Source organism: Phalacrocorax aristotelis, unplaced genomic scaffold (assembly GCF_949628215.1).
Source record: "Phalacrocorax aristotelis unplaced genomic scaffold, bGulAri2.1 scaffold_75, whole genome shotgun sequence".
In the NCBI taxonomy this organism is placed as follows: Eukaryota; Metazoa; Chordata; class Aves; order Suliformes; family Phalacrocoracidae; genus Phalacrocorax; species Phalacrocorax aristotelis.
This window is the reverse complement of record NW_027441288.1, coordinates 104,247-119,308: the sequence shown is the minus strand read 5'-3', so window position 1 is coordinate 119,308 and position 15,062 is coordinate 104,247. Positions and strand designations below refer to the sequence as shown.

The window sequence follows — 15,062 nt, the reverse complement described above, 5'->3', positions numbered from 1 at the left end:
GAAAAGGGACGAGAACCGTCCCGGAGCGTCCGGGGGTTGGGGGGGTTGGCGGATGGTCCGGTGGCCGGGTTCGGCTCCGTGCCGGGCCGTGGGGCAGCCGGAGCCGCGCCAGAGCAGGTGAGGAGCCGCATGGCCGGGCGCGCTGTGGGTCGGCGGGTTTGGGCTGTGGGGTCTCCCGGTCCGCGGAGCCCCCGGGGGGGCGGCGGGGTGCGGGCAGCAGCGGCCCCGGGCCGAGCGCTGTCGTGGGTCGGTGGTTGGGTTTTGGGGCCGAGCCCGTGCCCGTCCCCGGGGAGTAGGGGCAGCCCCACCCGGCTCTCGACTGCTCCTCGTCGGGGTCGGGCGGCGGCGGCGGCGACCCCGGCGGGGGCTCCTGCGGTGCCGGGCGGGTCCCCCCTTGCCCGCGAGGCAGGCAGGGACCCCGGCTGCTGCCGCCGCGGTTTGCTGGAGGCGGGCCGGGCCCGGCCCCCTGTGGGGTTGGGGTGCGGGCCCGGCGCTGCCGGGGAAACGAGGCCTGCGAGAGCAGGAAGAAAGCGCTGCCGGGCCGGCGCTGGGCTGCCCCGCCGGGGTGCGGGGCCGGGCCCGCGCAGTTCAGTTCCCAAGGCCTCCCCGACAGTGCCCGCGTGGGCCGTGGGGGTGCAGGGCTGCGGGGTGGCTGCGCTCTCCGCGGCCCTGAGCGTTGCCCGTGGGGACTGCGGAGGGGGCCGGGACGCAGCCAGGTTCAGCTGGTTTGGTCCCTGAGCGTGGAGAGCACAGCTCTTCTGTTCCTGGGCCTTGAGAGCAGGCTCCTGTGGCTGATGCCGGGGCCCTGAAACAGATCGAGTCGTGCGTTTTGAGGGCCTGAGCGAGGGGACTAAGTGGTGTGGTTTTGGGCTGAGGAGCAGAGGTCAAGTGCTGCGCTTTTGGGACTTGAGAACAGGCTCAGCAGCTGGGCTTTTTGGCTCAGAACCGGTCCCAAAGTGAGCTGGTTTGGGGGCCAAAAGCAGAAGCCGGTTTGGCTGCTTGTGGGGGTGGCGTGGGGGCATCGGGGGCTGCAGGGGAAAGCAAGGGTTGGGCAGGGTACGAGGACCCTCCCCGGAGGTGGGGGTCCGGTCACATCGGACCCCGAAGTTCGGGAGGCCGGCATGCACCAGAGCGAACTCGCCACCTGAGGCGGGTCTCTGGAGGAAGGGTGCTTTTTGGATCCAGTGCAGCGCACCCTCTTTGGGTCCAGCTCTTCATTCTGCGCTGCTTAGAAGAGTTATTAACCAATTAATTAAACATACAAACTAAGTCACAACAGCTCTATCGGCTCCATCGTGGTTTGGAGCTCTGAATCGGTTTCATTTGGTGTCTAACACATTTTTTCCCCGAGGAGAGGCTACGTTTCAAGTTAATTAGTTTTCTCACAAGTGTGTCAGTCGATAAAATTGAGTTACGATTATTAAAACCACAAAGGTGACAGGAGTCTCACGGATCGGGTCTATTTCTGAAAATGTATTCATCCCATGCAAATGTCATCGGGATACAGATCATCTGCACTTCATGCTCTGACAAGACAAGATGCTGAGACAGGGATGAGCTCCAAAAGGACTACTGAAAAGAAAAAAAACCCACGCACTTCATGAAGTCATGGGGGGTTTTTTTGTTTGCATTTGGGGGGGCGGGGTGGCTTTAACAAAAGAGTGCAGTGTTGGCTGGCAGCAGCCTGCAGAGCATTTTTGCTGCCTGATCTCTCCTGTTCTTCTCTTCCACTCCTCTTTCAGGGCTGTAATTGTCATTTGGATAGTTTTAGAAGAGCAGTTAAGTTCCTCGCCTGTGTCTCAATGTGCTGGTAATACCAGGAAGGTGAATGCTTGAACCGGTCGGGCGGGTGGGAATAACTTGGCTGCAGGTAGAACTTCTGAGGGAAGACCAGCAAAACCAGGAAGCAAATAGCAAGTTCCCAAAAAATGTGCGGGTGTCAAACACATAAAAGTTTTATTGCCGAATGTTTTGTTTTTGGCAATATGTTCCAAATGCCTATTTTTGGTAAACATAACTTTTCAGGAGATTCAGGGTTGTGTGTGGCAAAACATGTCCCTCTGTTTTTGTGTCCTGCCGCACAAACGGCCGGCGGCAGGGCTCTCGTTCCCCGCTCTCGCTATTGCCACAGCAGGGCTGCGATATTTAGACCTAAGGGATGGGTTTAGGAATGGAAGGAGAGAGAACGCCTGTGTTCTGTAAGGGCTATGAATGCTGACCCTTTGCCTCCGTCTGCCGCTTTTCCTGTGCGGGTGATGAAGCCGTTTTACTTTCCTCTGTTGTTCCTGGTCTAAGTAGTTGCAAGGCTGTCGCCGCTGTGGGTGTGCAATTTGTGTTGCTGTGTTTCTGTGGAGTCCTAGCTACGGCTCGCTTCTAGTGTGGCCAAGCGTCAAGGTAGGGCTTTCAGCTTAAAGCTTCAGAAGCGCTGCGTGCCGAGATGGGTGTAGGTGAAACTGCTGTTGCGCCTGCAGCTGTGCTCGCAGGGATGCTGGGTGGCTCCGCATCAAACCGGCGAGGTGCGCGTGGACCTCCGTCGGGCTGCGCCCTGGGTGCGCGAGCGTGCCGTGTTTTTGCTGTTCCGGCTTGTATGTGCGAGGGCTTAACGTTTGATTTAATGCATTTCCTTTAACGGCAGGCTGTAGTTGGGCTCTAGATGGTATTCCTACGTGGGCGCAGGAGCTGTGGAATGGTTAAGCTGTTGCTGTGCCTCCAGGTGACTTGTTCAGTAACACTGTTTTTCCAGGTGCAGATGGATGAGTCGTGCAGGGCAACGGAGGAGAGCCCAGGGGAGTGCTGTAAGAAGGTGAGTCTGTGTGTAGTACTGGAGGGAAGATGTGACTGATGGCTATAGGGCTCCATTATGGGTTTTACTCTTTTTTTTTTTTTTTTTGTGATCTGAGGGTGCTAAGCGATGAGCCGAGCGTGATGTGGGCCCTGGAGGTGAGTCAGGCAAGGTGACCGGTGCTTGGTGGGCTGGAGTAGGTGTTCTTTTTCAGGTTATTCAGGGTTTTTTCTCCTTCTCTTCACTTTCCCATCCCAATTTGGGGCCGATTCCCTCAAACGGGGACTTCCCCCTGTGGGGCTGCTTATGCAGCCTGGGAGCTGCTGCCTGGGCACAAAAATACCTCAAACCCCTTGACTCTGGGCCTGCAATGAGGGGTGAAAATACAGGAAGAATTCTGGTGGAAAGAAAACAACTTGGGGCTTCTGGGAAAGCCAACTCCAGCTGGATTTGTGCGGCTGGAAAGGAAAAAAAAAAGGGGGTGGGGGGAAGGAACAACAACCTAAAAGCACCCACCAACCATTCTCATGCACAAAACCGAAAGTGAAAATGACCATTTTTTGTAGGGCAAAAGCACAAAAAATCCCCACAGAACTCAGTAGTTTGGAAAAGCAACCCCAATTATTACATTATGTAAAGAAGGCGGGGGAAAAAAAAAGAAAACCAAACCAAAACCCGATCACAACCCTGATGCCACATGCCTACAAGCAGTTCCTGGGGCTTATTCTGCGGGGGTGGGAACCCAACCTTGTTCCCCAGGTTTGCTGTGCTGCTTCTCCTCCCTCGAGACACTTTGCTGTTTGGTGCAGAGGCAATGAACGGCGCTGCTGGGGCTGCGAGGGGGAAAGGTGCAGAGGAATAGAAGCTCTGTGGATGCAGCCAAGTTACGGTTTCTGGATGGTATTAATAGAGAAGAGTAATTCAGATAATGCTGCTGCCCAGCGACCAGAATTGGGTACTGAGCCCGGGAGCCGTGCACGCGCGGTGGCGTCCCTGTGATCCCCATTGCTCTCTCCGCAGGTAACAGCCCTGCGATGCTGCAGTGCCTGCGAGGTGATGCCGCCGTGCTCGTTGCTGCTTCCTGGTAAGGAAAGGCCTCCTCTGCTCTTGCTGCAGCGTGGTGGTGTGTCGGACACGATTCCCTGTGTCGGGTGAGGCCTAGGGCTGCCGGCGAGGTGAGCGAGCCCCTTTGGTGGGTGCAGGGGTATCTCCTTGTGTGCCTGTACTACTGGGGCTGGTGGGATGGGAAGCTTCAAACGACCCGCCGAGGCAGGCTTCTGGTATGCTAAAGGCGAGCGGGTGAGGGCAGCCCTAGGAGTTACCCGGGAGCTGATAGAAGGGAAGAGGGAAAGGAGGAGGAGGATGATGACCTTTTCCCCCTGCAGCTTCTGGGTGCAGAAGATGGCCGACTCCCCAGCTCACCAGAGCTCCCCCTCAGCCTCCCCTGGCCCCCCTTGCCCCGTGCGCCTGCCCCCAGCTCCAGCACGGGCGAGCTAGGCTACGTGCCTAGGAAGCCTCATCTGGTAAGAGCTGTAAGACACCCACGTATTCTCTTCAGGTGGAGGACGGCCTAGAGTCTGGAGCTGCAGAAGAGGCAGGGAGGAGAGGAGGGGAAAGAAGCATCTGAACGGCTAAATTGTGCCAGCAGCGCTGAGAGCGAGAGTCGCGGTGAGTCCTGGGCCACTGGGGCCCCGTTGCCTCTCTTGTGCGTCCTGGGCCCTCCCTGTCTCTCCCCCGGCCCCCTCTCTTTCCTTACCTGCTGCAAAATTTACTTTTTTTTTTTGCGCCCCCCCCCCCGCACCTTCTTTCTCCATCTCGCTCTGAGTGTCTCCCTGCCTCCCCGTCTTTTCAGTCCTCCCTCTCTCTGTCCTGTAGCCTGTGGCTCCTTTTTCTTTCTCCGCCTCTCTCTGCCTGGCTCTGGCTCCGTTGTTTTTTTTTTTTTTTTCCTCCTGCTCTGTCCTGTAGCCTGTCGGTGTTTTGTTGTTCTCTGGCTCTCTTGATCTGACTTCCTGTGTTACCGAAAAACGCGTTAAAATCGGAAACGACTCCTCAACACCAATTTAGTATTAAAGAGCAGGCATTCTTTATTCGCGGCGCCGGATGCACGGGGGATCGCTCCTCCTGGCGTGCGTACCTCACGCACCTTTCCCGTACAATTTGTAGATCAATGTTTTACGTATTCATACATATTCATTATTGTCCTGTCTGCTGATTGGTACAAACTTGCTCGTTCCGTATGTAAATCGCTGCGCAGGCTCGGTTGTCCTCTTCCGTTGTTCTCTTCTGTTACTTGGGTCGGTGGTGGTCTGTGAGTCGGTGGTCGCGATCTCCCCCTGCCGGAATTAGCTTTTAGCTTCTCGGCTCTTACTCTTGGCAGTCTTGGCTAGTTTTCTCAGTCCGCTAAGCGAAACAGCGTTTTTTCATCCTTTTCTGACAGAAGCACGTTGTCTGTTGTTCTGTTCGCATTAATGATCGCCTACGGACTAAAATGCAGATCGACAGATACGCTGATTGGTACGCTCCATGTTCCCGTAATGGAACACCGTCTCTGGTTGATTTCATCACTTTGGTTACATTTCCCCTGTTTGGAAGTTCTGAAATAATAATTTTCTCAATACTTCCATCCTAGATCAATAATATTCCACTATGTCAGTTTAGTGTTTGCTTCATGTTCTGAAATTTTTCACTTGATTGTGGTCTCCAGGGTGTATGCAGGTCCCATTTTCTACCCAAAATTTTATTAATTTGTTGAAGTACCTCTGCAAAAAAATGTGGTGCTCTATCAGAGGACATTCCCGTTGGCACTCTAAATCTTGGTATTATTTCCTTCAGCAACGTCTTAACTACTACTCTAGCTTTGTCGGTGCAGCACGAGAAAGCTGCTGGCCATCTAGAAAATTTGTCAATCAGCACTGACAAATACTGCTCTATCTATTTTGTCTGGGTAACTCAGAGAACTTAATTTGCTAATAATTTCCGGGAGAATTTTTTGTTTTGTTACTCCTAAAGGTTGTTTCCTTTGGTTCAGGGGATTATTTCTAGGACAGATTGGACACTTAGCTACTATGGGTTTAACTATTCTTGTCGTGCCTACACACGCTACAGATGTTTTTAAACTCAAAACCGTAGCGCCTACAGCCTAATGTGTTTGCTCATGGTTTTCTTTTGCAAGTTCTGTCATAACTTGTGGGGTGGTTGTTGTTATTACTTGTTTTTCTGGTGTTACCTACCATCTCTCTGTGTTTTGTGATGCTTCCAATTGTTCTGCTAATTGCTCATCCAATTTATTATATCTCGGTTTCAACTTTGGAATTCTGATCTGTTTTACTGGTACTAGTGCAAGGATACCTTGCTCTGCAGTCCTCTTTGCAGCTTTATCGGTCAGTCGTTTGCTTATGTTTACAGCCGTCTGGCCAAATTGATGAGCTTTGCAACGCTTTACCGCCACTTCTTTTGGTTTCTGCACGTCTTCCGGAAGTTGGAGAATTTCTTCTTTATGCTGTATTGATGATTCTTGGGCTGATGGCAGTCCTTTCTCCTTCCCAATAGCTCCATGATCGTGGATCACACCAAATGCACGTTTGGAATCAGTCTAGATATTTATCCTTTGTCCTTCTGCCATTCGCAGAGCTCGCTTCAATGCTACCAATACTGCTTTCTGTGCTGAGGTGTTTGCAGGCAGCACCCCTGACTCCATTCCCTCGGCGGCGATAACGACAGCATATCCGGCCATTCGCTTCTCTTCTCGCCCAGAGCTTCTTCCATCTGTAAACAACTCCAGATCAGGATTTTCCCAGAGGTTTGTGTCTCAGGTCTGGTCTGCTGGAATAGACTTGTTCAATAGTTAGCAAGCGATCGTGTTCTAAATTGTCCGTAAGGTTTTCTGTTGTTAAAAACATAGCAGGATTCAGTATAGCAGTAGTCTTCGATTCCACATCGTCTTGTTCTAACAGAACAACTTGATATTTCAACATTCTGCTAAGGGATAGCCAACGACCCCCCTTTTGTTCTAAAACAGTCACCGCTATGTGCGGGACATATACTGTCATCTTCTGTCCCATTGTTAACTTTGGGGCTTCCCGGATCGGCAGCGCTGTTGTTGCTGCTGCCCGTAAACACCTAGGCCATCTTTTACTCGCGTGGTCGAGTTGTTTGGAGAAGTAGCCCACAGGTCTCTTCCAGGTTCCCAGTCGCTGTGTCAGCACTCCAAGGGCTAAATGTTGTCTTTCGTGGACAAACAACTGAAAAGGTTTAGCGAAATCAGGTAGGCCTAATGCAGGGGCCATCATCGAGGCTCTTTTCAGTTCTTTGAATGCCGTTTGGCATCCGGGCGTCCAGGTTAAATATTTATCCTTTTGAGTCTTTCAATGCCTCAAATAATGGTTTTACATACAGTCTATAGTTCAGAATCCAGAGCTGATGCTATTTCATTGTTTTCAGAAAAGCTCTCAGTTCCTTCGGGCTGCTAGGTTCGGGAATTTGACAAATAGTTTCTTTCTTTTCACTTTCTAATTGTCTTTGTCTTTGAGATATTTCAAATCCTAAATAAATGGCTGCTTCTTTTCCTATTTGGGTTTTGTTTCTGGAAACTCCGCATCTTCCTTGGCCCAGAAAATTTAAAAATTTCAAAACATTTTTCTTTACTTTGTGCCGCTATCAGAATGTCATCCGCATTCTGTAACAAGATGCCTCTCCCTGGGTTCTGTTTTTTCTATATCTAATTTTTTTTTGCCAGCTGAGTCTCAAGTATCGTAGGACTATTTTTAAATCCTTGTGGAAGTACGGTCCATGGTAGCTGTGTCTTTCATTCTGTGGTGGGGCTTTCCCATTGCAAAGCAAATAGGCTTTGACTTTTTATGCCTGGAGGTATGCAAAAGAAGGCGTCCTTCAAATCTAGTACAGTAAACCATTTATGCTCCTCCTTTAAAAGAGGTCAGTAAAGTGTATGGATTAGCTACTACCGGATGTATATCTTGGACCACCTGATTTATAGCCCTTAAATCGTGAACTAGCTAATACTCTTTGCCTCTAGATTTCTTTACTGGCGACACAGGAGTACTATATTCTGATTCACATTCCACTAAAAGCTCATATTCTGAAAAATTTTATAATTAACTTCTGTAATCCTTTTCGAGCCTCTCGCTTAATAGGGTATTGTTTTTGTCTTACGGGCTTGGCTCCAAGCTTTAAGGTTACTTTTACCGGCTCTGCCCACTTAGATCGCTCCGGAGCTCCGCTCGCTCAAACCAAAGGAATTACTACGTTTTCCACTTCCTCGGGAACCCGTTCCTCCCTGGAGGAATCCTGTAACATAAACGCTCTCGCCTCTGTGGCTTTTGATTCTGGTATTAGTGATTTAATCTCTCCATCTTTAAAAGTTACTTGAGCATCTAATTGACCTAATAGATCTCGTCATAACAGAGGCAGTGGACATTCAGGCATATGCAGAAACTGGTGAGTTGCCCATTGCTTCTCCAATTTAAACTTTAATGGCTCTGAGAGGGGCTAATTTTTCTTTGCCCTGTTGCGCTAGCAACATCTACTGATTTATGATCAAATTTCTCTTCACGTGTATTCAATACCAAATAAGTGGCTCCCGTATCTACCAAAAATTCTATTTCTTCATTCCGTAGCTTCAGTGTAACCAGGTGTTCAGCTAGGGTTGATTCCCCTGGTCTCCTTCATGCCGAGCTACTTCAAGCATTTAACCCAGATCTCTGGATTCAGGTTGTTCTAGTTTCTGAAGGTTGTTTTCTCTCCCCCCGCCCCCATCTGGGGCTGATTGTCTTATGAATATAGAGACCAGCTGAATTGCTTTTTCTGGTTTTTCTGGGTTCAAATGAGTATATTTTCTGGTGGTCACCTTCAGTCTTTCCATAAAGGCTGAAGGGGACTCACTTAATTCTTGTCTCACTTCATAAATTTTGACCAATTTATTGCTTTTGGCATTGCTTGTCTTACTCCAAATAAAATCTCTCTCTGACATCTAGTCAACATTCCCCTGGGTCCTGGCTGATTAGGGTCCCACTCGGGATTTGTAGATGGAAAATTCTTATTCATTGTTCTCTGTAAATTCCCGTTAGCATGTGCTCCCTGCACCTGCCTTCTGGCTGTATTCCATACTATTTTCTTGTCAGTTTCATCAAGTGAAGTATCCAGTATCACAAGTAGAGCAACACTCTTTCAAGTTCTCACCACGTTTTCCTCTTTTCAGAAACATTGCCGTAGAATCTTGTGGACATACCTCACGCTGTTTCTGCTGCTCGGGATGATTCCACGGTGTAAAGAACAAATCAACATATGCCACTTCTTCCCGTTTGCCTTCCCTTTTTACAAAACAACATTAATTGCAAGATGGTACGATATTGCAATGTCTCGTGTTCTGGCCATTTGTGCCCACCTTCCAATTGATACGTTGGCCACCAATGATTGCAATATTCAATTAATGGTTTCCGAGTTAGTGGGTCACCGCCCCCGACGTCTTTCCAGTGCTTCAAAATACATCGCAAAGGTGTTCTCTGTGGGATAGGTTTCCTACTCAGTAATGCTCCCGTCTACCAGTCGACTAGTAGTTGTGATAGTGCACTATCACAAATACTAGTCAGAGGGACTCCAACCCCCGTTAGAGGTCTCACTGGAAATCTGCCACTGGGATCTGTAGCCCCCTGCTAGATATCCCTGGAGACTTCAACCCCCTGTTGAAGACTCCCCTACCCTCGGGTCCCGCTCCACAGGCTTTCGCCTAGCAGAGACTTACCAACCGAGGCACCTCTTGGCCCCGACCCTGCGTGGCTTTCGCCGCGCCTTACGGGCAGGCCTGTGGGACTCAAACCCGCTATCCTATCCTATGTGGGAAACTAACCCCACGTATTATTCTACCTAAGTTTCTTCTTCAAAGAATGCCTTGTTTACCTCAATCCAGGGGATCTTGCTCAGAATTCTCTGGCCCGGGGATCGGAAGCTCTCCCGGAGAATTCCTCGGGGCCGGCTGCAGGTCCCACGATCCCACGGATCCGTCGAGATTCAAAAGCAGGTTCCCACCTGGGGTGCCAAAACTGTTACCGAAAAACGCGTTAAAATCGGAAACGACTCCTCAACACCAATTTAGTATTAAAGAGCAGGCATTCTATATTCACGGTGCCGGATGCACGGGGGATCGCTCCTCCTGGCGTGCGTACCTCACGCACCTTTCCTGTACAATTTGTAGATGAAAATTTTACATACTCATACATAGTCATTATTGTCTTGTCTAGCGATGGGTACAAACTTGCTCGTTCCGTATGTCAATCACTGCGCAGGCTCGGTTGTCCTCTTCCGTTGTTCTCTTCTGAGTAGGTGGTGTTACTTGGGTCGGTGGTGGTCTGTGAGTCGGTGGTCGCGATCTCCCCCTGCCGGAATTACCTTTTAGCTTCTCGGCTCTTACTCTTGGCAGTCTTGGCTAGTTTTCTCAGTCCGCTAAGCGAAACCGCGTTTTGTCATCCTTTTCTGACAGAAGCATGTTGTCTGTTGTTCTGCTGACATTAACGATCGCCTAGGCACTAAAATGCAGATCGACAGGTGCGCTGATTGGTACGCTCCATGTTCCCGTAATGGAACACCGTCTCTGGTTGGTTGATTTCATCGCTTTGGTTACACCTGTTCCTGTTGTTCAGTTTCTTCTTTTTTGGCTTTGTGTGATTCTCTCTGTGATTCTGTTTTTCTCTGCCTCGCTTTTCCCAGCTCCCCGTCCCTCACTTTTAATGCCCGTTATCCTTCACCAGCACACTCTCCCTTGGTTCCCATCCTCGTTTCTGAATTCCTCCTGCTTTGCCACGTAGCCCGTGACTTTTTTCTTAATCTCTCTCTGTCTGCCTCAACGCTCCCCCCGTGCTTTTTAATTTGTCTTCTCTGCTCTGTACCCTGCTACTGTTCTTGCCTTTCTGAGTTCTTCTCTGTCCAGCTCCCTTTCCCTATTCATGAATTCCTGTTCTTCCTGCAGCCACCGCTGTTCCCTGTGACCTCCATCTCTCTCTGTCCAGCTCCCTGTCCCTAGGTTTTAATTCCTGCCTCTGCCCGCTGTAGCCTGTCTAGATGTTTCTCTCGGCCTCTCTCTCTGTCCGGCTCCCTCTCTCTGTGTTCTAATTCCACGTTCTCTGTCACGTGGACCCGTGCTATTTGTTTGTCCTCATCTCTCTCTGTCCAGCTCCTTGCTGCGACGTTTTATTTCCTCATTTCCTCCCTCTCTGTCTTTGTAGCCCATTGCTGTTGGTTTGTTTTTTTCTTTTTTTTCACTTGTTTCTTCATGTGTCTCTGTCTGCCTCCCAGTCCCTGATCTTTAATTCCTCCTTCCCTGTAGGCCGCTGTTCCTTTTTTCCATTCTACATTGTGTTCTCTTTGGTCTCGTGTTCTTATTCATTGATTCCCTCCTCGCTGCCCTGTGGCTTGTCCCCATTTTATTGTTGCTTCTCTCTCCCTCTCTCTGGCTTCTTGCCCCTGTTTTTAAAATTCCTCCCTCTCTTCTCTCTTCCCTGTAGGCCGTGTGATCTTTAGCCTTTCTCCATGTCTTTCTGCCCATCTCTCTGTGTCTATTCATTAATTCTTCCCTCTCTGCCCTGTAGCCTGTAGCTTCTGTCCTTTCTCCATCTTGCTGTCCCTGGCTCCCCCGTGACCCTATGCTAGAATTGTTTCTCTCTTCTCTCCGTACGCATTGCGATTCCTTTTGCTCTCTGTCTCCCTTTGGTTTTTTTCTTTTTTTTTTTTCTGGCTCCCTGTCCCTAATTCTTAATTCTCTGCCTTCTCGTGCCCCATGGTTTGTTCTGTGGGGTTCTCTCGCGGTTCCCTCGCAGTTCCCTCCAGTCCATACTGGGCTATATTGGTCTAGTCCATACTGGGCTATATTGGTCTGTCCCGGCTTCCTCCCACTTCTTTCCCAGTGCCTCACAGTAGGTCCCGGTTCCGTCCATGGGATGAACTGTGAGGGAACTGTGAGGGAACTGTGAGGGAACTGTGAGGGAACTGTGAGGGAACTGTGAGGAGGGGGGCGGCCCCCCGGGCCCCAGCCCCTCCCCCCCGCCTGGGGCCAGGGCCCCGCGGCCGTCGGCCCCTTCCTCCTCTGCCCGCTCCCGTCGCAGACGGCTCGGTATGTGTCACGAGCGGCAGCCCCGTTCAGCAGCTCTCGGAGGGCGCGCGGCTGTGCCCGGCCGTGACCGGGGCCCGCAGGGGTTTCCCGCTCGCTCCGAGAAGGCGCTGGCCCCGAGCCGGCGCGTCCCGCCCCGCCCGGCCCTCGGCGCCCTCGCGAGCTGAGCGCGGCCCGGCCAGCAGGGGGCGCTGGCGCTCACCGGCTGGGCGCGGTGGCGGGGCCGGTGGGGGCCGTTCCTTCCGGCCGCCCTTTAAGGGCCGCCCCGCGGGGCTCGGGCTTCCGGTGGCGCGTGCGCGGCGCGTCGGAGCGGGGCGGGAGCGGTGCGTGTGGAGGCCGAAGGGCCGGTGCGTGTGGCGGCCGGGTCGCGAGGCGTCCCTGTGCGGTGCCGGGGCCCCTCTGCGGCCCGGCGTGGGAAGCCCGCGGCCGGCGGAGCCTGCTCGGAGCTGGGCGGGGAGCGCCGCGGCGGTCCGGCCGCCGGCAGCCATCTCCTGCGGTGGCCGGCAGCCCCTTGGGACGCCTGGAGGCCTGGCGGTGCCCGAGCCTCGCCTGCGGCAGCCGCCTGAGAGAGCAGCGCGGCCGTGTCCGGGGGCCGGAGAGCGCTGGTGGGTGAGTTCGGGCAGCGGGGGGCGGGTGTGTGTCTCCGGGCGGGGCCGGGGGGCTCCGTGCCCCGCAGAGGAGCCCCGGTCGGGCATCGTTCGCTTCCGAACAATGCAGGTCTGTCCCTGGTTATTTTCTGTGTACAGTGTTTCGGGCCACCTGAAAGCCTTTGGCCGGGTAGGTTTGGTGCGGGGCGATGGCAGGTGTGGACCCTGAAAGATCTCGGGTGGGGGGCGTGGGAGGTATTTCTTGCCTTAAAACTCTGAGCCCACCTCGTGTGTCATGTCGTGTTATCATGTCGTGAGTCTCGTGACTGTGGCAAATGGCTGAGTCGGGCGTTTTCTGATAACTAACTTCTGAACGTGTGCGTGTGTAGGCACGGGGAGATTTGTGCAGGGTGACGGAGCCCCTTGTGCTTCTGTGCTAATGTCTACCTGTTCTAGACCTCCAGTGTTGGAAAGCCTTTGTTTAGTGCCTAGTTGTGGCTGCGTAACTGCTGTTGCGCCTGCAGCTGTGCTCGCAGGGATGCTGGGTGGCTCCGCATCAAACCGGCCGCCGGGCGGCCGGGTTGTGCCGCAGAGCATGCCGGGAGCTGTAGTCCTTGCGGCTGCCGGGCGGCCGGGTTGTGGCGCAGAGCATGCCGGGAGCTGTATTCCTGGCGCAGTGGCTGCCGGCCCTGTCACGTGGTTCGCCGGGCATGGCGGGAGGCGCGGTCTTCCGGCGCTCGGGTGCCGGGCGGCCGTGGCGCGTACGGTACGCGAGGTGTATTTTTGGGGTTGGATTCGTGTTGATTACTGGGGGCTTGCGGGTGCGGCCGCTTCCCGAGAAGCGGTGAGTTCCCCGGGAGCTGACAGAAGGGAAGAGGGAAAGGAGGAGGACGATGACCTTTTCCCCGTGCCCAGGGCGCAGATGATGGCCGCGTCCCCGGCCCACCGGAGGTCCCGCTCAGCCTCCCCTGGCCCCCCTTGCCCCGTGCGCCTGCCCCCAGCTCCGGCACCTCCCCATAAGCGTGCTGCATAGCCTTAGGCCGCCCCCAGGCCCTGTCGTGAAGGCAGCAAGCCGTCCCTCAAGCGCACTGGATTCCCCCTTGGCGCAGGGGCCCTTAGCAGTAGCGTGGGGAGGGAGCGGTGTGTCCAGAAGCCCCTGTGGAAGGAGAGGCTTTGGCCAGGGTCGATCGACGGTAATGACGGTCACTGTTTCTTCTTTCCCTCTCCCAGAGACCGTGCTGAGGACGTGGTTGTCTGTCCTTCCCCCGGGGATGCCGTTGCCTGCGGCCGTCTCAGGCTCGCGTGGCTTCTCTCTGCCCGTCCTCGCCGTCCTCGCAGCGCAGGGCCGAAAAGGGATAGACAAAGCCCTTCCCGGCTGCGGACAGGAGCTGCCTCGGCTGAAGCTGGAGACGCCAACGAAAGGTAAAGAAGAAGAAACTGAAGGTGCTCTGGCTGCCAGCTGCCTTCCTGCCGCAGGCAAGAGAGAGCCTGTCCATGCAGGTGGGGGAGGAAGGATCCCCCTTCATAGCCCGCAGCGGGCCAGGCCACCAACGTGCACCGTAGGGTCTGTACGCGTAACCCGGAGTTGGGTACGGGCGTGTAGTGCACGAGCAAGCTAGGCTACGTGCCTAGGAAGCCTCATCTCGTAAGAGCTGTAAGACACCCACGTATTCTCTTCAGGTGGAGGACGGCCTAGAGTCTGGAGCTGCAGAAGAGGCAGGGAGGAGAGGAGGGGGAAGAAGCATCTGAACGGCTAAATTGTGCCAGCAGCGCTGAGAGCGAGAGTCGCGGTGAGTCCTGGGCCACTGGGGCCCCGTTGCCTCTCTTGTGCGTCCTGGGCCCTCCCTGTCTCTCCCCCGGCCCCCTCTCTTTCCTTACCTGCTGCAAAATTTACTTTTTTTTTTTGCGCCCCCCCCCCCGCACCTTCTTTCTCCGTCTCGCTCTGAGTGGCTCCCTGCCTCCCCGTCTTTTCAGTCCTCCCTCTCTCTGTCCTGTAGCCTGTGGCTCCTTTTTCTTTCTCCGCCTCTCTCTGCCTGGCTCTGGCTCCGTTTTTTTTTTTTTTATTCCTCCTGCTCTGTCCTGTAGCCTGTCGGTGTTTTGTTGTTCTCTGGCTCTCTTGATCTGACTCCCTGTGTTACCGAAAAACGCGTTAAAATCGGAAACGACTCCTCAACACCAATTTAGTATTAAAGAGCAGGCATTCTTTATTCGCGGCGCCGGATGCACGGGGGATCGCTCCTCCTGGCGTGCGTACCTCACGCACCTTTCCCGTACAATTTATAGATGAAAATTTCACATACTCATACATAGTCATTATTGTCTTGTCTAGTGATGGGTACAAACTTGCTCGTTCCCTATGTCAGTCACTGCGCAGACTCGGTTGTCCTCCCAGTACAGTGCGGGGAACGGGGACGTACAGTGCGGGGAACGGGGACGTACAGTGCGGGGAACGGGGCCGTACCAGGATCTACTGGGTTGTACTGGGAGGGAACTGGGACGTACTGGGAGGCTCTACAATGTCCTGGGATGTCCTGGAATGTAGTGTGGAGGAACTAGGATGTACAGGCTTGTACTGGGT

At 53.4% G+C, this 15,062-nt stretch overlaps 1 long non-coding RNA gene across 1 annotated transcript; it reads left to right on the top strand.

Moving 5' to 3' along the window:
- The first annotated feature begins 2,744 nt into the window (after positions 1-2,744).
- Positions 2,745-14,355, top strand: LOC142051279 (uncharacterized). The gene is made up of 4 exons (XR_012658391.1): positions 2,745-2,803; positions 3,803-4,450; positions 13,715-13,906; positions 14,165-14,355. It is a non-coding gene; the product is annotated as an uncharacterized LOC142051279 (long non-coding RNA).
- The last annotated feature ends 707 nt before the right edge of the window (positions 14,356-15,062 follow it).